The 22,628-nt window shown below is 41.4% G+C and overlaps 1 protein-coding gene across 6 annotated transcripts in view; it reads right to left on the reverse strand.

Annotated features, from left to right (window-relative positions):
* GNB4 (G protein subunit beta 4) overlaps positions 1-22,628 on the reverse strand; it is a 55,865-nt gene that overhangs the window by 20,084 nt on the left and 13,153 nt on the right. The window lies entirely within an intron of this gene.

A 22,628-nucleotide genomic window follows, 5' to 3' on the forward strand; every position in this document is an offset into this window, starting at 1 on the left:
AAGGAAAGGGCCACCTTGCACAGGACCTTTAAAATGGAGTACAGCAGGTCCTTACCTGCTCTCTGCCGCCCCATGAAGCTTCCTGTAGGGGTGTGCACGAACTGGTTTGGCAGTCTACTCACAGACTGCCAAACTGGTTCGAGAGACCGGTGTTTGAGCCGTTTCGAAGGTATGGGGGTAGCAGCTTTAAGGCACGGGGAGGGTGTCCTTACCTCCCCCACCATGTTTCCCCCTCTGGCGCTGCTTCCAAAACCACTGTCACAGGGCGGCTGTATACCCTCTTGCCACCCTGGTCAGCATAATGCTGGAAGTGGCCAGCACACTTTGTGCACATCCCTAGCTTGCTGCTATAACAGCACTCCCCTCAGCAATGCCACACTGATCATGTGCGGAGGCCATGTGCATGCCAATGTCACGCACAGGCTGTTGCAGGGAGCACTGTCACAGCAGGAAGCCACAAGGGGCGGCAGAGAGCAGGTAAGGACCTGCTGTACTCCCTTTTAAAGATGCCACTTGCTACTCATGGCTCCCCCACCCCCAGCAGTGCCTCGGAGCACCAAACCGGTTCGATGCCAAACCTGTTCATGTGCACATCCCTATTCACTTCTGTAAGAAACTGTAGGGCTGCCACAGTACAAAAGTGATTACTGCTTGTCCTGGTTTTCTCCTTAGATGCACAGGCATAGCAAAACTATTCCACATATCATTTCATCTTGGTGGTCACTCCCTTACTGATGTGTTGTCATGCACATGAGTTTAATTACACTCACAGTCTATTGAAAGTAAGCTCTCTGTTCTCCTATGAACTTCACATAGCAGTGAATGTGTTGTTAGAAACCTTAAACCTGGGAACATGTTCCCAAGAATGGGAGGAAACAAACACCAAAGGGGGTGGAATTCAGGTTCCCAAGTTAAACATTTAAAAGGAGTAATGTTCCTCAAAGCTTTCATAATGTGTTGAGCTGCAAGACAGAATTCAATTCATGCTGGCAACTACCCTAAGGTACTGGAAGTAGACCTTTGCTCTCCTAACAATTTCCAGAAGCAATGAATGTTTGCTCCTTCAGTCTTGGACATATCCCCATTCCCCAAGAATGAGGGGCACAATATATTAATGTGCAAACATTGACAAGGGACAAATTTAAGTTTTCAAACACTACGGAATGAACTCTTGTTTCCATTACGCAAGAAAAAGCAGCCCTGCAGTCTTTAAACCATTTTTTCCAGTGCTACTCCCACAGATGCCAATGCTTAAGAATAATGTATTACATTTCCTATTCTACATGCAGATTGTTAAAGATGTGTTCTTTTGGTTCTGCACCAAGGGCACCAACAACCATTGGCACCACTATTGTTTTCTTTTTCCAGAGCTGCTCAATTTCAATCTGAAGGTCCTTGTACTTAGTTATTTTCTCCAATTGTTTTTCAAGCAAGCCAACACAGGGGCAAGCCAACACAGGCACACAGAGCCCCTTTTTGCCTATGGATATAAGTGTAAATCCAATTGCTATGGTTGTGTGTATTCTCTGATAAACTATTAGCATTCTGCATGCAGGAAATGAAATTTTCTCACCAAAATAAAACTGAATTCTGCACATGGGACAAGTTATGCAAGTTGCACACACTAGCCTAGCTTTCCTTATTTTTCATCATTTTATCCTTATGTTGCAAGTCATGGGGAGGGATACCAAAACCCCACCAAATTCCAATTTTTTTGAAAAGCTGAAATTCCGATGATGCTACATCAATGCTACCTTCTGTATGCTTGTAGAGCTGCAGAATACACACCTTCTTGCCTGTATCCTGCAGCCTTGCTTGTACTTCATTCTAGCCCACACGATTGTTCCACACTTTGGGCAGCATTGGGTCAACCAATGTAGGGAATGGAGGGGCATAAGTGGACTCCTGACAGGCCACTCCAAGAAGCACACAGCAAAAGAGCTCACAAGGTCAGGAGGATGGGAGAAGAATCTGAAGCAGCTCAATTTGAAGCTCCTATTGCATCTCTCTACAGGCAGAATGGCTTTGATTTGTCAGGTCAACTGCAACCTCAAAGCCTTGATTTAATCCTCATTTTAAAATAGGTTTTCCAGTTTTTAAAGAGAGAGAACAGAAGTGCATTTTCTCCATCTTCACTACAACCATTAGACAATTTAGTCATTTTGTTTATCAGAGCGTATTCTTGAGGATACTCCCAAGTAAATGAAAAACATTTTCATTGACTTTAGTGGTTCAGTACCTAACTCAGTCTCATTAACACTCACTCACACACCCAAGTCCTAAATATCTCATTGTGCAGAACCACATCCCAAGGGGCTATTTTCCCCTTAATCCAGCATCATGTTTCCAACAGTGGCGTGCTTCTCGAAAGAGAACAAGCAGGAAAAACACAGAATTTCTATTTCACTGTCATGGCTAGTAGTCATTTATAGACTCATCCTCCATGAATATTTCTAATCCCCTTTAAAAACACCTAGGCCATCACCACATCTTGTGGCTGCAAATTCAGTAAGTTAATATCTGTGTTTCTTTTATTGGTCCTTAATCTACTAAATCCAGAAGAGTAGGTGTTAGTCTGTAAAACTATGAGGTTCTATAGACAACAAGAATCTGCTTCTTCAGATTAATTAAGAGGTGACTCTATGAATGCTCATGTCAGGATTTAATGTGTTCATCTTTCAAGTACCACCCAATCATTTGTACTACAACCCAAAAGAGATCATGTGAAGACAGCAGCCACACACACACACACACACACACTTACCAAACTAATTATTCTGCCACGTTATCATCCCAGCTATGAAAACAGAAGATAACCAAACTGGAGGTTATTTGCTACTGGGAATCGTTACCATACAGATGAGAAATGTTATGGCTTTATAGCTATATCAGGTTTATACCCAAGCACTCCTTCACATTTGGAACACATGAAAAAACTGCTTTAGTGTTTTGACAAAGTTTTGTTTCCTCAAATACACACCCAGGAAACAGACCTAGGTGTGACCTTTCTTTTTAAGGTTGAAGAGATTTTCAAAGGGTTCTTTAACAATGAGCCTCCATTGCAGCTGAACTACAAAAACACAGGAAGCTGTTGCCCATTCTAGCACAGCTAAGAACAGGGGGGAGGCTTGCAGGTGGGATTGGCTAAGTTCTCAAGGACTCCACTGAATTACATAGGATAGTGTGGGTTCCAAAGGAGAGCTCCAAACATTGGGATCCCCAGGGACAGGCTTAGATCCCATTTCAGCGGTGCCTCCAGGTACACCTCTATTTTTTTCACAGCAATGAATGGCAGCAATATGCATACATAGAAGGAAGTAAAATGAAGACACTGGGTTTGATGAGGGCAAAATGTCCCCACAGGACAGACCAGCCTCTATCAACAGGAACCCCACAAGGTGTGTGCACATACAAGCAATGAGTCTATAAACAGAACACAAAGAATCACCATGCACCCTCAGCATTTTGCTAGTTTTACATACACTTCAGTATCTCCTTCAAAAGACAATTCCTTCTTATATACCTCTGCAGGAATCTGAGGTATCGGGAAACAAATAGGATACTCAAGCAAACCTGGAATTGTATTTAATAGTCTCTTGTCTAGCTTTGAGATTCACAACTGACTTAGCACTTCAGTCCATACTAGAAATTATGAGTCAAAGGACTACAACAAATTTCTATTTTAGTTGTCTAATCAACAAGTCTGCATGCCAGTTTCACAAACTTAGAAGATATAGAATACAATCAGTGGACACACTGTACATGTGTAACATTTTATCTTTGTTCACAAGTCACTGGAGTTGAACGTGAGGAATGTGGCTAACTTTTATCGCCCACTTGTTTCAAATTTTTCAGGATAACACATTTTCAGACCTATTTCTGGAGCCCAGAGGTGTGCGAGGGTGGAAAGCTTTCCATTTGTAACATTTCTGCTTGGCAACTTGAAAAACGTTTGATACACAATGAGAGGTAATTAATATGGTGGAGGTGTGTGCGGTTTTTTACTGTATAAATAGATCAAATTACATGCCAAATCAGTTCACAATCTATTTAAGCCATTAGCAACATTTGCACAGTAATTTTTGAAGGGGGAAATGCAAATATTATGCAAATGAGGGGAAATGTGTATCGGAAAATGTTCTGGAATTTTTAATTCCCATTCAGACTTGTCCAGAAAACCCACATCTCTGCTGGAGCCAAGACAGCCCCACCCAATATGGCTAGAACCTCTTGCCTAAATAAAAGATGGGATGCCAGTGATTTATGAAGTGATGATAGCATGTACAGAAAGTGCCTGCAGGATCATCAGCTATCAATCCCTTCTGTACAATGCAAACACTCAGCAATTTTGAGTCAAAATTTGGCCTCTACATTTCCCAGCCAATGTACAGACTTAAACACACACAAAAAGGTCTATCATACTTATGAAGCACTTGCCAAATTGCTTCCACCCAACTTTGACAAAGCAATTAACATTCTTAGGCAGTTTAGAGCTAGAGCACAGAAACTTATCCAGCAGTACCAGTCACATAGCTGAAAGGGAGCAGTGTACGAATGGATTACAGCCAATCCGGGAAAAGTATCAGATGCATTTCTGATGCTTCTAAACGCACACGACTCTGGCACTTATTTTAAAGGCAACATTAAGACAGCTTGCATCATCATGCAGCTGTGACATTCAGTACACAGCTGTAACATCTCAGAGAGCACAATGGGAAATTCAGAACTCCTTTCTTTTGATATGCCACTGATTATCCAAAAATAATTAACAGCCATTGCTCTGCAAACACAAGTTGCCACAGCTTAGACTAGCATGGGGGGGGGGGCAGTTATTACTGGCTTTTAAACTGGCCAACTAATAAAATTTTCCCCCTTTTAAAAAACTAAATAGGACAGCAGGATTTCTCTTTTGCAAATTAAAGGTTAAAAGGCTAACCATAAAAGACGGTGAACCTTGGCCTCACTGTACAGTCAGTTCCTAAATTAATTTTAGTCTCAGCACTGATATCTTTGCAAGGAGGAATGCATCTGGTCACCTGTGGCAAATCACAATTGCCCCCAGGCAATAATAAATGGGTTATATTGCCACTGCATGCAAGCACGCTTTTTTGATAAGGATAATGAGGACTTCCAATACACATAAGGACTTCCCTTCACTCGGTTTACTGCACACAGTGCTACTGGACACTGAAGCAACTGAGGAAGTTTGGTGGAACAGGTGCTCCTGTGTGTGTGCGCGCACTGCAATGACCAGATGGAGTTCTGGACCGAAAGGCACCAACTTGATTTAAGCAACTCTAAACTCACTTGAAAAGAAATTAGACTGGTATCTAAATGATTCGTTTCCCTTAATTCAGCTACAGAGCTATCCACATGTATGTGCAGGGATAAACTGCAAGTCACAGAAGATTGCTGCACTCAAGGCACAGGATGGGGAGAGAACTCAGTGGTAGTTCACCTGCTTTGCATGCAGATGGTCCCAGGTTCAAACCCTGGCAGAATCTTCAAGTGGGGCTGGGAAAGACTCCTGCTAGAAACCTTGGAGGGCTGCTGCCAATCTGTGTAGACAACAGTGAGCAAGATGGACCAATAGTCTGACTTGGCATAAGAGAGCTTCCTCTATTCTTAAGTGTACATTAGGCTATGCATAGAGGCATCTAAAATATTTTAAGACTTGCAATCAACGACTTCCCATAAGAACATAACATTATTTCTATGAGATGTTCCTTATTTCTATAATAACTCAAGGCCCTATGCGCAATATCTTCTCATCCTGTTTGTTCTTGCTTTGCTTTAAAATTCCAGATGGCTCAAAACTACCATCTTTACAAAAGGGTACCACCCCCAAAAGGCACCTCATAATTCCAGCAACTAAAATAAGACATCAAAATACCTTAAAGCAAGTTATTACACTATGTACTAGAACTGGCATGGCTAGGGAAGTGAGTGCTGGAAAATAATGTATAAAGAAGAGAATATACAATGCTGTTTCTTGTTAGCCTGAAGGACAGACAGCATTCTTGATGGGGCACTGGCCGGGGGGGGGGGGGGAGGGGGTGGAGATCAGGAACCAATTTTACAACAGAAACCACCTGTTTAGGTATGAATTAAGCTAAAGAAGGCTTGTGTGGAAGCTTCCTTACAAAGTGGTTATTTTACATAGATGGTGGTCGAATGGAGTACTGCATCAGAGCCAACATTTTGCTGCCTGAAGCAGAACACTAAATGGAGCCCTTCCCTTCCTCCCCCCACCCTATTTTCACTATTAAAACCATACTCTCAATGCCTTCTTTTAATCCTTTCCCCTTCAGTGTGAATTCCCCACCACCACCACTTCCATTCCCAGCTTCAGCATTATATGCATCTGCATAGATGCTAACTATGGTTAACGCTAACCAAACTTCCATTTAGCCAGGGTTTGCAAACCAGTTTAGTGTTACGATGGGAACCATGTTTGGCACTGGTGTACACGTAATGCTAAACAAAGAGGAGAAGCTATGTTGGGCCAGAGAAGGAGAAGAGAACACAAACTGGCAGCTCTTTCTCTTAACTCAGGGGTTCCCAAACTGTGGTACTCCAGATGTTGTTGGAACTACAACTCCCATCACCCCAGCAACAACTTATTGTGGCTGGGGATTATGGGAGGAGTTGTTCAGCAACATCTGGAGTGCCACAGGTTGGGAACCCTTGCCTTAACTGAAGGAGACTGGTGTACTAAGTGATAAGTTGCATCTGCACTGAGTCAATGATTTCCTCTACATACAAATTTAAACAGGAAGCCACTTTGCCAAAACAAACCTATGGTCTTTTAAAGTACGTTTTAGCAAATATAAACAAGAGATTAACATTTTAAGAAGTGCAGTGTATTGAAAAATAAAATCTACCCAATGTACAAACTCAAATAAGAGATAAGGGATGTTATTTAGATTTCTAAATCAGTAAATCACATCCAAATGAATCATAGTTAAATATGACAAGGAGAAAACTTACTGGTATAAACAGCAACATGACTCAAAAGTTCTCACAAGGCTGTTAGATAAAGAAAGCAACAACAAGCAATCTAGCCACAAGCTTGAACCCACGGGGTTTTGTCACAGTTACATCTTCTATCTATGGGTGGCAGACAGACACCAAGTCCTGTATCCTTTGCAATGCTGACCTGTGAATCATCACCAAATCATCAGATGGGGAAGGAGCAGAAGATTTAAACACTAACACCACTTCTGGGTTCTTCCTCCCCAGACAAGCAACACAGTAAGTCTCCTGCATCCTTCACTCCCAAAAAGACAAGCTATTTTTAAAAAGGGAGCTTTGGAAGTGGGTTTTTGTTACAACAGCTTCCCCTTATTTCATATAGAAAACCTGTTTGGAAAATGAAAAGCTTTCCAAAGGCTGATTGTGGTATGGCAAGTGGCCTGCCATTTAAAGGTTTTTTTAAAAAGTTGCTTGACATGCCAAAACCCACCAGATCCCAACTTTTCCTTCCAACAATCTCCATAAGAGCACTGTAAGGTAGGTTAGTACTATTGTCCCCCATTGCTGCCGGAGAGCAGTGTTCCTTTTAAGGCGTATGAACACGCAGTCACACAGTTTTTGATGTCCGCTCAGTCAACTTTAGATCCTACTCAGGTTGAATCAAAGAAAGCCCCACTTTGAATGCACATGCACACACACTGTCTTGTCACTGCTGCCCAGAACAAAACTCATTCCGCACAGATGAAAAAAATGAGAGGGAACACTGCTGGAGAGCCAAGGAAAAGGCAGCAGTTTGCCCAAGGCTGCTAGGGTTCATAGAGGTGAAATCTGAACCAGGAACTGTCTAGTTTGTCTGTTGGTCACAACAGATGCTCTCACATTCTTTGTACTATGGCCTTGGACTGCATGTCCAGTCAAGCACTTGGATGTACACAGCAGCTTATGGCTGCAATTTATAATGATTCTCCCCAACAAAAGGACTAATCACCACCTTAAAGAACCAAAGACGTGGGTTTTCCAGAAATCGTTGAAATGGAATTTTATTTCATGCTAGTTTCCTCCTCATTTGCACTGACATCGCCCCACCCCCCGCAATACTATACAAGTTTTCCTGATGCCCTAAATAGATTGTGATCTGATGTGGCATGTTATTTGACCTATTTATACAGTTTAAAAAGAACACCACCTCCATCATGTTAACTTCCCACCCTGTATCAAAAGTTTTTCAAGCAGACAGGTAGTTGAACTGAAACATTTGATGACAGGGGAATCGATAAAAGACACTTTATGAGCTTTAATTGTTATACTGAAACAAATTCAAAGCTTTATGTAGAAAGTATTTCTTTTTATGAATACTCAGTCATACACATCCAAGGTATTATCACCTGAAAAAACAATAATTACAATTTCAAAACTGCTGAATGTGCCTAGTATTGCATTGGCATCCATTCACTATTACTACTGAATTTTATGAAACAATGCTGCACATCCAGACTAGCAATAAACACATCTAGCAGGGCGAGTTCCACACTACAGCTATGCGGTCACTTAAGCACGCGAAGGGGCAATTTTTGCCAATCTTTCCTTCCCTCTGAAGCCCATTGCACCAATGAGTCCTCAAGGACATATTTTGGTGACACACAGTTGGTTTCAGAGTGAAGAGAAGATGGGCAAAAATCACACCTTCCCCCACTCAAGTGACAGTGCAGGGGTAGCCTGGAACTCATCCTGCTGAATGTGTGCAATGCTAGTCTAGATGTCAGTCAATGAAATTATAGAAACTGACATTTTTCCACAGAAAAATTGAGTATGGGAATTTTTTCCACTTTGGGAAATTTTCAGCAAGAAATGTCGATCCCAAAACCCTACAGAATCAATGGAGGTTTCATTACATGATCTCCTTACCTTTAGCCATTTGAACTTTCTTATGTAGTTACTTTTTAACATTTGGTAAACAGAAATACTGAGACCACAGTTTATTTCAGACTGCAGTTAAAGAGATCAAGAAAGTTACAAAGGACTTCCTATTGAAATCAAGCAATAAAACTCCTGTTCTTATTTAACTGAATGGAACTGCACCAAATGTTTGCCAACTACTTCAAATGTTTCACTCTTAACAGAAGAAAAAGCTTCCCCAAAATTACATTCTGCAAGTTGAGTATTTTTGTTCTGGTTCTACAGTGCTTGCTGCCCCTGAGATACCACAGGAATGCTTAAAAAAAATGCACAGGCATAAGAATCTTGTGGTGGATTATACATACAGGGTAGGATAAAATAATGAAAAATACACTCTACTTCTATGGATCCCTGTGATGATCTTTCCACATGGATACTCAACAACACATCTGACTGAATAACTTGCAGGAGATAGACACAGTGAGGAGATTCATGTGCCACACAGTAGTTAATGTGCAATAATACACCAAGAGGAGAAACTGGATGACACGATACATAACTTACTGTGAGCATTTCTGAAACACTCACGCTGCTGTGGGCATCTAAAATAACACCAATACTGTTACGGAAGAGTACTCTAGTACCTAAACTTAAAATTGCACAATTGTGCTTGCACAATGCTAGTCACCGAGAATAATGGCAGGGCACTGAGGATTAAGCAGTTAGATGGTGTACTTCAGGCACAAAATCACCAAGCATTCATTTCATGGGGCTACTGAACCCCTACTGAAATAAACTGAAGCAAAATAGTGACGGTGTAGCTAGGTGAGAAGTATTTATTTCTCAAGTTTGTAGACTGCCCCAAACTTCCATCTATAGGCGGTTTCCAGCAACATAAAACAAACTAAAACAGAAATTAAAACATTAAAAGTCTAGTTAAAAGGCTTGGGTGAATAAATGTGTCTTTAGAGACTTTCTAAATGTTGTCAGAGATGGGGGGGCTCTTATTTAAGCAGGGAGAGCATTCAGCCAGTGTGGTGTAGTGGTTAGAGTGCTAGACTAGGACCGGGGAGACCCGAGTTAAAATCCCCATTCAGCCATGATACTAGCTGGGTGACTCTGGGCCAGTCACTTCTCTCTCAGCCTAACCTACTTCACAGGGTTGTTGTGAGGAGAAACTCAAGTATGTAGTACACCACTCTGGGCTCCTTGGAGGAAGAGTGGGATATAAATGTAAAAAAAATAAATAAATTCCAGAGTCTCAGGGCAGCAACAGAGAAGGCTCATCTTGGCACAGCCACCAAACGAGCTGGTGGCAACTGCAGACGAACCTCTCTGGATGATTTCAGTGGAGCTCATGGCAAAGATGATGTTTGCTTAAATATCCAGGGCCTAAGCTGCTTAGGGCTTTATAGATTATGACCAGCACCTTGCATTTCCCCCAGAAAACTTTTGATAGCCAGTATAGTTCTTTTAATATAGAAGTAACACAGTCTCTTCGAGATGACCAGGATCCAACCTGGCTGCTGCATTCTGTACCAACTATAGTTTCCAGACTACGTACAGAGGCAGCCCCACATAGAGTTGTAGTGGATTAAAGCCTTTGTCTCAGAGCAAGCTCACATGAGGGAAAGAAATGCTGAATCATCCCTGCTGAGCTGCATGACTAGGCTTCTCCTATAACTCCTCTGTATTTTTTTTGGTAGGTTAAAAAAAATGGCTGCCACCGCCACCCCTCTTTATAACAGGCTCGTCTGGTGGCTTCTCAGGGATGGGCCTTCTCCATTGCTGCCCCAAGGCTTTGGAACACACTTCCTGCTGAAATAAGAGCCTCCCCATCTCTTACAACTTTTTAAAAGGCAGTCAAGATGCATTTGTTCACCCAGGCTTTTAATTAGATATTGTTTTAATTGTATTTAATAGTTTAGCATTTTAAAATTTTAATGTGTTAATATTTTTATTGGTTTTTATTGTCTTGTAAACTCATGTTTTGGGTGGTATAAAAATGTGATAGATAGATAAATAAATAACTAGTGGTGGAATTCCCAGAGAAAACACTCTGTTCCTATTGGAAAAGTACAAAAATCTTCCATGTGTATGCCTGCACATGGTGAGAAAACTAATAGCTGTAGACTGCCTGAAGCATGTTTGCACCAGAGTAAAAACCCCTTTCAGACCCCCCCCCCTTTCTCCTGAATTAAACCCCCACTCAGAGAGGCTTATAAAAGAAAAGAACAGAAAGAAAAACAGTTTTATTCAAATGCTACAGACTGCTTCCATCTGTGGCTTTCTCGGCTTTTAGTTACAGGTAAAAATACTCAGTAGGTTACCAGAATACCTCAAAAAGCACCCCACATGATGTTGGGATGGCACACTTTAAAAATCGTGGTTACACTGTTGCAAAGAACAGGTATGTAGGAAAATTTAAAAAGCACACTTAAAAGCTTCCAGAGTTTTTGCAACGGTGGGCTGGACAGGTGGAGGCTAGTGTTTCTTAGGTTAATTACATTACAGGTAAGCAATCACAGAACAGTTTCAGGGATATACAAAGCGTGCGCACAAAGAAACCGAAAGTCTAATGCAAAGTCTGACTAAACAAACTTTTCCCTAGTCTAACTTCCCAAAGCCTTGGTTTCCTAAACTCTGGTTGAGGATTCAAGCTTCCTGCCCTCCTGGCTTCCCAGGACCTGCAGAAGTATTTTCCTCTACATATCCTCCTCTGCCCAGCCCGCCAGACAGCTTCTTCTAACAAAGAACTCCCTCCTCCCAATGGCTCTCTGGGTCCCACCTACCTGGTATGCTGATTAGCTGAGCTCTGGAGTTCACCAGCCTTTCAGTCAAGGCAGGGTTGACTTCTGGTTAACACTTTAAGGGAAGGGTGGCTGATCACTACAAGAGTGCATTGCAACTTGGAGGTTACCAGCATAACTGCCCAGAGACATAAATTATTGGAAGTATACAGATTTGCTAGTTAGATAAATAAATAAACAAACAAACAAACTGTTCTGAGGTCATTTATCTCAAGCAACACAGCTGGCGTATCAGCCAAAGCTGACAGAACACACCTCTGGCCACCACCTCAACATAAAACACTAGGGACAGGTTTGGATGCAGAAGCAATCCCAAAGTGCATACCTGTTCCTTCTGGGGAAGTGTGACTCCATCCAGAACCAGCATATCAAAATCATCTCCTCAGTTCCACCACTGCACAATAAGTGCCTCTGCCTTATCTGGATTCAGTCTCAATTTGCTATCCCTCCCCAGCCCACCACCACCTCCAGGCAGGCATTTTGGGAGGTTATGCTTTCTCCTGATGTTAACATGGAGAAACAGATTAGGGTGTCATCAGCATAGCGATAACACCCTGCATCAAACCTCCCGATGATCTCTCCCAGCAGTTTCATGTAGATGTTAAAAACCATGGGAGACAGTATGGAGCCGTGGGAGACACCATATAAAAGTTCAGATTTTGAGGGGGCAACAGTCTCCAAAGGACACCATCTGGAATCTGCCCTAGAAGTAAGAGCAGAATGACTGCAAAGCAGTGCCTCCCAACCCCCTCAGAAGTTCCAGGAGGATACTATGGTACTGAAAGTGACCAAGAGATCCAAAAGGACCAGAGTCACACACCTTCTGTCAATTCCCAATTAGAGATCATCCCATCAGGCTGACCAAGGCAGTCTCCACCCCATAGCCTGCCCCAAAGCCAGTTAGAAATGAGTCTAGAAATCAACTGATTATCTAGACCCAGCTCCAGAGAGTTTCCTCTAAGACTGTCTGCTGTGAGGCCACCACACTCTCAATTACCTTGCCCAGCCATGGAAGGTTGGAGCCAGGCCTATATTTGCTTAACTCAGAGGGGTCCAGTGCAAGAGCCTCCAGAAGAGGTCTAATGAATGCCTCCTTAAGACAAAGAGGCATCCTGCCCTCCCTGAGAGAAGTGTTTATAGTATCTACCAAGCCTTCTGCAACAATTTCTATAGTTAGTAAGTAAAATTATGTTAACTAAATTCAAATGATTTGATTTAAATCAATTTCCCCACAGATACTACTTTACATATTCCTTAAACAGTTTTGCAAATCTGACACTAAAACATGTTAATGCACAACTCTAGAGCATTTACAGTTTCTAGGAGGCTATTCTTTGCATAACTTTTAGATAACTCAATTAATTTAGGAAATAGCTACAATACCTGTTTTTTAATGTAACAGAAACCTTTATGCATTACCTGTGTCAAGCTGTAGATGTAGCAGCATTACATTAAGGTAAGAAATAACTCACACATACACATAAAACTAGTTACATTTTATTGAACTAAATAATCTTAAATGTTACATACATGTTTCACATTTGCAAATGTAGCAGCCTCCCGAGTTGCCTAGGCTGTTCTTAAAACTCTTATTTTCAAATGTTATTAACTCAAAAAGACAAGTAATCACAACACTAAAAGTTGTCCTCTAAAACTAGAGCCCACTCCCACTATCATTTTTATACATAGATTAAACAGAACTATTAGTTTTTCTGCTTTTTCAATTCCCAGCCACTATCCTGAATTTTGATTGATGCCGTCAAGTCGGTGGACTCTTAGCGACCACATAGATAGATTATCTCCAAGATTATCTGTCTTCAACTTGGCCTTTAAAGTCTATCAGTGGTGCATTCATTGTTGTCGTAATCGAGTCCATCCACCTTACTGCTGGCCGTCGTCTTCTTCTCTTTCCTTCAACTTTCCCCAGCATTATGGACTTCTCAAGGAAGCTGGGTTTTTGTATAATGTGTCCAAAGTAGGATAGTTTGAGCCTGGTAATTTGTGCCTTGAGTGAAAATTCTGGATTGAAAATCGTGGATATTACCAAACTGTTTTAACTAACTGCTCTGCCTTGACCCAGCCTCACTACAAACAACAATCCTACCAACCAGCCTGTGTCTTTGCACGTGTGACAGCTTAGACTAAATGTGGTGTGTGAATGCAAGAGTGAAGTGTGCATTCAGTTTTAAACTCAGAAGGGGGGGACCCATCACCCCTTCCTCCTGCCCTGAAAAAAAGCCTATGGTCCAGACTCCAGGCTATAAGCAACAGGTCTTCACATTGGGTGATTTGCCTCTTGTTGGAAACATTTTGGTTGCCAGAGTGAATCCAAAACCACCTTCTGCTCAATGAAATAGTTTCACATTTCTTTGGGTTCTGGCCTGTGTTTAATAGCAGCAGAACTCAATGTGGGACAAACCCCTTCCAGCAACTTGGAAATGCTTGCTATAAATGGTGAATCCCATCCCCATGAACAGTAAATTATGTTAGAATGGTTGACAAAGCTGTAATGATATTAGTGTGACTAAACTTGATTTCAAATTTGTTCTAACATTTATAATTATAACTGCTTTTAATTGTTTTGTTTGGACATTTTATTTTGCTGTAAACTGCCACTTATTGAGTGGCAGATGCAATTAATTAACAGAAATGAAAAGTCCAGCAATTTCTAGAAGCAGAAGCTGGTAGCTTTTGGGTAGAGTAGAGCCATTTTCATACAATTAAAGTGGGATGAATGTCCATGTTTGATAGGTAGGAAACTCAATTTATATTATATAATAATAAAATAATAAAATAATGATGATGATGAAATAGAAAAAACAACAAAATACAAAGATCTACAAACTGAAATTGAAGGGCTGTGGCAGAAGACCAAAAAAATCCCAGTAGTAATTGGCGCCCTAGGTGCAATTCCAAAACACCTTGAGGAGCACCTCAAAACCACAAGGGCCACAGAAATCACCATCAGCCAATTACAAAAAACAACTTCACTGGGAACAGCCTATATTCTGTGATGATATCTATAACAACAACAACAACAACATTGATAATAAAACTCAGCCATCCCAGGTCCTTGGGAAGGACTCAATACCTGGATAAAACAAACCGGTCAATAACACCCGTCTGACTGTATAAACAAGAAATAATAATGTGACAGCCATTCATTCATTTTTAAGAGACTGTATTTATTCATTCATTTTTAAGCAACTGTTAAGCATAGGCATCTTAAGTGGCACAGCGGGGAAATGATTGACTAACAAGCAGAAGGTTGCCGGTTCAAACCCCTGCTGGTACTATATTGGGCAGCAGCAATATAGGAAGATGCTGAAAGGCATCATCTCATACTGCATGGGAGGAGGCAATGGTAAGCCACTCCTGTATTCTACCAAAGAAAACCACAGGGCTCTGTGGGCACCAGGAGTCAAAATTGACTTAATGGCACACTTTACCTTAAGCATAGGTATACCATGTTTTTGATGAGATTTTAATCATTTATTTATTGTTAAATTTATATTCCGCCTTTCATTAAAACAATCCTAAGGTGGTCCCTTGTTATTTTAATAATCATGTTATTTTTCGATAATCATGAAAAACAACATTATTAAAACAACAAGGGACTGCTAATCATGTTATTTTAAAAATGAGATATTTAGTATATCTCAAAAAACCCACCATTGACTTTTATCCATCCTGCCTATAATGCCTTTGGAGTGCCAAGGACACAAGACTTGCCTAAGGCTATTTACTGAGTTCACAGCAAAGGTGAGAACCAGGTTTTCTAATTCACTGCTCAAACTCTTAGCCACAGTGTTATGTCAATGATTTTCAAAACAATGACTTTTCACAAATATACTGAATATTAAGTATTATAGTATATACTGAATATTAAGTATTTTGACACCTTATAAAAATACGAGGTCATACAGAATTCCATACTTTAAAAGCCATTCACAAAGGTAGTTTCATCTGCATTAAAATGGACTGGCATCTATGTGCGAGGCCTTTTTGCTTAAGGGGAGGGGGCATATCAAGTCTTAAATTAAATTCAATGTTTTACCAAATTTGTGATGATGCTAATTTAAATCATACCTTGTTTCATGTCATATAAATTGGAGACCTGTTCAGTCATTTAAATATTCATTTATCTCTTTTCTTCTCTCATTATCAGTCCATTCCACTGATAAATGGAATAGTACAGCACCGTAAATTGATTGGCAGATAGCCATGGCAGAGTCGTCATACATAAATCTTCCAAGTGAACCATGGCTGTAACAAACACTAATGACTTTTGCATTGCTCCAAAAGCATCTAAGGAAGCACTGTTGTGAGCATATGCTCCTTTTGTAGTGCCTCTCTTGAAGCTAGAGGGACACGGCAGGAGCTTGCTTGGACACAGCAGGCTTGGCAAGAGGTTTTGTATGGCAACACCGTGCAGCAAGGACGCAACCAGCTGAAGCCAAAAATGTAATGTGGGCTTATTAAGTTCACAACAGACATGACAGGAAATGGATGGCCACCAAAAAGAGCAAGGGACAACAATATATAACGCTTTAAAAAAAAAAAAAAAAAGCAAGGGAAGACAAAACATGAGCTTCCATAAAGAATATCTTTGCCAAAACCAACTTAAAGGGAATCTGTTTAAGGCAGCAGACATTCATATAAATAAAATTAGGCTATGATGAAGATTCATTCTTACAAGTCACGTGGCGATAACTGAAAAATAAAATTAAAGCAGAGCCCTTTTTAAAAAAAAGTTGTAACAGCCAATGTTCCCTCTAACAGGGATTCCCAGATGTTGTTGACAACCGCAATGGCTTTTGCTTGGGGATTATGGGAGTTGTAGTCAACAACATCTAGGATTCCCTGATAGAAGGAACACTGGTAACAGCCCCAATTTCACCCTTGTCTATGACAGCGGGTGGTTTGCTACAACTGGGGCAATATTTCAACCTTTGGCAAGTTATAATTACAGGGCTGCTAACGCTCTGAACACAATCTTCCCATCCCCATCTCCAATAAGCATGTGCTGAAAAGTTTGAGAAACAGCCCTCTTTACCATACTTCATTATCGTTGTTATGCAAAATGAATTTAAAGGCAGGGGACCTGTGTGCACATGCCGATGGCCCTTCTGCTGAATCAAAGAAAATTCTAAATGGTTCTCACCACAGCACTCTCTGCCACATTGGTTCCTGTGAATGGCATAAATTATTTCCTCATCTTCAATTTGGATCTTAGTAATTAGCTCAGAATTGTGTTTAAATCATTCTGATTTTTTAAAATATCATCAGCTTTGTTCCAATCTGTGAAAAGGCCCCCTACATGCACAGTGCACACATAGACACTGTGACTAACTGGGGACTATTTTTCTCAGCTTTTTCAGTGTATGCCTACTGGAGATAGGAAGTTTGTGTTCAGATTCACACAACTAAAACTTGTCAAAGGCTGAATATGCTGCCTCAGTTGAAGCAAACTACTGCCTTTCACATATGTGGGGTAAATTTAGAGAGCATTGCTATAATTTTTGTTATTTTGGCTCTGGAACATCCAATTCAGAGAGATTTTCCACTGAAACTAATGGAGCCTCTTTTCTTCTGAAGGCCCTTAGTGGAGAAGCTTCCATTTTGGTGCACTTTCTTGTATACATTTGAATGAGACTCCCTTCCAGGTGCATCTGGTAGTTTCTTATGACTGCGATTATTAAGTGGATCCTTGTAATAAAACAGCAGCACAAGAACAGTCTGTGGAGCGGAGGCTTGTGCTGGAGCTGAAGCAGATTACACTGAAAACAGAGGAGCCTGTTGCTGGTAACAAGTCCAGGCAAAGCAGAGTATGATCAATCTGCAGGGAGCAAACACAACAATAGGTTCCTTCAGAATTTGTCTTGAGGCTAGTCTTCCTCAGTGCCCATACACTTGTATTTTTTGCACTGAATCAAAACATGGTGAGAACGTGCTGGTGGGAAAGAGAAGTCAATCAATCAATCAATCATCTTTATTAGAGTCACAGACCAGCATAAAATACAGGGGATGATTACACAGTGCAAAGTATAATGCATAATGATACATTAAAGGGCCTAAGGAAACATTTAAAAGCATTTAAACACAAAAGATAATAAAAAGGCATACAAGACATAAAGGTATAAAAGGCATAAAAATGCGTAAAACCCCTAAATGATAAATACAGCAATGAGTGGATAAAGGAAGAACATGGTGGTGGGAAAGAGAATTTTGGTATGTATCATAGCATTAATAAGTGCCTTAAACACTTTGCTACCTTGTTCTAGTCAACACTCAAGCTGCATTTTCCTGTAATATAAAACTACAGTGTAAAAATAAAGTCAAGTTGTATCAAATCATCCAATTAATTTTAGATATTTCAAGAGCATACTAATCACATAAAAAGTGGGAAATCCCATTCTTCCTCTAGCACTGCACAATGGTTACATTCCACAATGGTTCTGAGGACAAGTAGCCTCCATGTCACTGTACAGTACAGTACACGCAAGTCTCACCAACTTATAACTAGGAGGTTACAACATCTATTTATTTATTATTTATTCAGGAATCTTTTAACCCACCTTTCCATTCAGAGAAAGCTCAAGGTGATGAACATAAAAATCATAATAAATAGAGTTACTTCAAATAAAAAGTTTTTAAAGCAGCAAAGAACTATCAAAACAATGAAGAATCAAACAGAATTCACCATAAAACCACCAAATAAAGGCCTGACAATACAGCTAGGTCTTCAGACATGAACAGGAATGTCCGCATCCTGAGAGATATATAGATATGGGTAACTAAAATGTGATTCCACATGCAAATGAGTACAAGGAATGAGAGCAAGCAAGAGGCTGAGGCAAGCCAGGACCACAGAGAGCAGCCCGGCATGGAATCTCCAACCTCTAGAGGATCAACAACCCCTGATAATTGCAGGAGTTATTTCCAAAGATATCTAGACTGTGACACCTTTTTCCTTCATTAACCTGATCAGGAAGAGGCGGGTCTGCCTACACACTGCACAACTCCTTAATGCTCTAGACAAGCAGGTGTCACGTGCCAAGGGTCTCAAACATACAAACTCAGGATCAAACAATAAGAGCCTGAAACCACACACCACCACCACCTTTGCTTCCATAAAATAACTGCAGACCCTCTGCTTAAAACAAGACTCATTGCTCCTGTTCCCATTGATTAAGACCCGTTAGTCACCCTTTAGGCTCACATCCACCATCATCCTTATAACCCAACCTATTTTGATGTGTTTCAATAAGATTATCCTGATTCCCTGGCTGCCTGCCTGCCTCTACTATTCCTGGATTGTTCCTTGCTTGCCAGTTCCTGCTCCTGCCTCCCATTAGTCAGTTGTGACCTCAACCCCACTCAACCCTGACTTTGGATCTCCTTTGCATAAACAAGCCGACTGGACTACTTTACTGGTTCCAAACCTGATTTTCCATGACTATGTTCTTGTTTGTTTCTGCTGGCTAACTTCCCAGGCCTCACCAAAACACTCCTGACTGCAAAGCATGGGGGCCTGATCCTGCAAAGACATTGTGGGAAAGGCTCACACCTAAGCAATAGCAACGTCATTAGCTAGAAAGTTACGCCCCCACCTTTGAAACTCAGTATTTATAAATCATTTTCCTTATGTGTTCAAACATGTTTTCTAAAGACAAACAAGATAAATAAATATTTGTACTAACATTTCGTGTACCTGTGAATCTTTCACATGCAGAGTGGCCTGCTATGATTCATCAAGACCGAAACACATGTAAGAGAGAAGGATATTGTTCTCTACATGGACAATCAGTGTACATTCCACGCACAAGTTCAGTCCAAAGCACTAAGATGCAAATGTGCATCTGCACATTTTAGTTGCATTTTCCATTCCTAGCCCTAAAGCAAACATTTTGCAGTAAACCATGGCAACACTAATACTGAACACAAAGAAGGACTTCACAAATCCCAGATGCCAGGGAGTCATGATATCTAGAAATTTAACTGTAGTGCCTAGATCAGGATATTCAGAGGGATAGATATTTAATAAAATTGTTATTTGTCCCAGGCAGTCCTGTTTCTGTTCTAAATAAATTAGTTGTAAAGAGATGCCCATTTATGCTTCCACTCCCATGATGTGCATTACTAAGTTCAGCAATTTTGTCTTCATTGCCTGCCTTCTAAATTTTTTAGCTGGCTCCTAGATCCAAATAAAATTTGTCAAGAACTAACATAAAGGACACTAAGACTATGAGTAAAGGGAAATATCAAGTGCCTTGGGGCCAGAGCAGTAGCTGTATAATAAAGGGGATCTTATGGATACAAAGCATATGTGCTCTGATAATATGATCATCAGTGGGGTGGAGCCAAGAAAAATATCCTTCCTCAACCATTCCCTCAAGAGGCAGGATGGCAGTGGTCCTTTGCCTTTAAAATGCATTTTTTCTTACAAGTAGAACTAAGCAAGTTTTTCCCCCCATCTTAATTAAAATTTGTTAGGGTAGATCTTGCCAAATTTTCTTTTGATCTAGGAGTGAACCTTCGATTTGTCAAGCCCTGTGGTAGGGTCACTGGTGCAGTGATGAATCCAGGCTGCTAGTTGGCCATAGGCTTGAGCCCGAAACGTTTCGGAGGCCATTATAGAGACCTCTGAAACGTTTTGGCCACCAGGACTGTTTCGGCTTTTGGAGGCAGCGGGGGTGTTCCCTTAAGGGCGGGGGAAGATGCACCTACCCCTCCTGTTGCATTTCCCTCGGTGGCGCTCCGTTGTAGCAAAGCCCCTCGGGGAGGCAGCATACCTCCCTGCTGCCCCATTGCCGTCCTCAGCTGGAAGGACTGGGCACATGTGTGCACACATGCATGCCAGATGGGTGTGCGCATGCACGCAACAGGCACACGTGCGCCCGGTACTTCCAGCCAAGGATGGCAACAGGGCAGCAGGGAGGTACACTGCCGCCCCGAGGGGCTTTGCTACAATGGAGTGCCGGCAGGGGAAATGCAGAGGGAGGAGTAAGTGCACCCTCCCCTGCCCATAAGGGAACACCACCACCACCTTCAGAACAGTTCCGGGCACATCTCTAGTTAGCCATCTTCCCTCTACAGTATGCTCTGAACTAGAAATGAAATAATCCACTCCACAAAGTCTTCCCTTGCATTCCTCACTAGGAATTTTACACAAGAGGTATCACTAAATAGGGCTACTACTTTATTTTCTGCTAAGCTGGTATGAGGAAAGACCAGCAGAAGCCTATAAGCCAGTCATAACAGGTGAGATTTTCAAAAATTGTCAGGTTTATTTGCAAGGCATGGTTCTAATTTACAGCTCACATACTTAAATGCTATGCCTTTCCTTATGAAAAGAATGATTAATATATTAATCATATATATTAATATTAATATGTAAATTAATATATGTGGAATTATTAAACTACTACCACCACCACCAGTAGTAGTAGTAGTAATAAATTAATAATAATAATAATAATAATAATAATATGCTTAGAATGTCTAAGCACTACACAGAAATTAAAGAACATCAATGCTGAAAAAGATAAGACATTAGGGAGGAAGTGAAATGTAAAAGCAGAGGATGAATCGGCATAGGCTAGGGTAAAAAGATGGTTTTTAGAAGCAGCCAAAAAAGCTTGTATCTTCCAAAAAATTATGATGCTGAAGGCAGCTATCACATGCATGGCTAACCTGCAACAGAAATGGCTTAAGTGGTCCAAGCAGTAAGGTCTGGTGTCATTCTTGGAAAGCTGCCACCATCACCCCCCACCTTGCGGGCCTAGGCTTGTGGGCCTAGCTAGGACAGAGCCATGCCAATTTCTGCTTTCCTATTCAACACTGCAGTATTGCTTGCTTCTCTAATCAGCAGACTAGAAGAAAATTGCATGAAGCGTTGGCAGGGATGGATGAGATTCATCTGTGCATATCTGAATGGAACTAGTACTTTGGACTGGACTTGTGGTACCCTTGCAAAGCGAGAAAGACTGGCCTCTCAAAGGTGTCATCTATTAAGGTGCTGAAATTTCAAAATCAAACCAAACACCAGGGATTTTGTGCATTTTAGTTGTGAGTACCAGTTGCCTCAAACAGTGCCTTCAGAGGCTTAATATAGTCTTGTGTTAGCATTAGCTCATCACTTGCTCCTCAGTGTATATATACCCACTGACAAGTTAAGGACAATACCAAACACCAAAGGTTTCTACTTTATTGCTTTTTAAAGGCAAGTTCTCCCTCTACCCTTCAGAGATTGTGGGATTTGGTGAACCCGCACATTTCAGGCAGGGAACAGCACCATCAAGCAAATCAATTGACAGACACACACAACATCCATTTCCCTCAGGCAGCTGTGCAGAAAGCTAAAGGCAGTTTACAATCTGATTCTACCCGGCTTGCAACATCCCGTGAGCCTGGCAGGCGCCCTGTTTTCTGAAACCCTGCCCAACACAACATGCAAACAAGCCTTGCAGTTGCATTTATTTGTGAGGTGTGCATGGGTCCCTCTCTTTGCGGCCTAAACCTACTTTTACCCAGCTTTCAAAAAGTCAGACTACAGAAGTGGGGATTGCTTTCCTGCCTCCCACTCATGTACATCTGACAGAAGGATATATGCTTGGCACACATGCACGTAGCCAGCCCAACAGGCTTCCCCGCTGTGGGATGAGAGAGGCAAGGTTTTTAACCGAGATAACCCCATTCCTCTTTCAGGCACAGTGCGATTCTCCCCCTACACACCCACTCACCCTCTCCACCCTGCTTCAAACATCTGAGGGCATATACTCAATACCCTTCTGCACACATTAAGGTAGCCTTTTAAAAAAGCACTCTCTCCACATCACCTTAAAGGCAGGTTCTAGCCCCACAACCACACAACGCCCACAGTGGAAGCAAAGGGCAGCCCTTTTCCTGATGGAGCAAGGCAGGATTCGAGAACACGACCCAGTT

This window comes from Hemicordylus capensis, chromosome 3 (genome assembly GCF_027244095.1).
Source record: "Hemicordylus capensis ecotype Gifberg chromosome 3, rHemCap1.1.pri, whole genome shotgun sequence".
Classification (NCBI taxonomy): Eukaryota; Metazoa; Chordata; class Lepidosauria; order Squamata; family Cordylidae; genus Hemicordylus; species Hemicordylus capensis.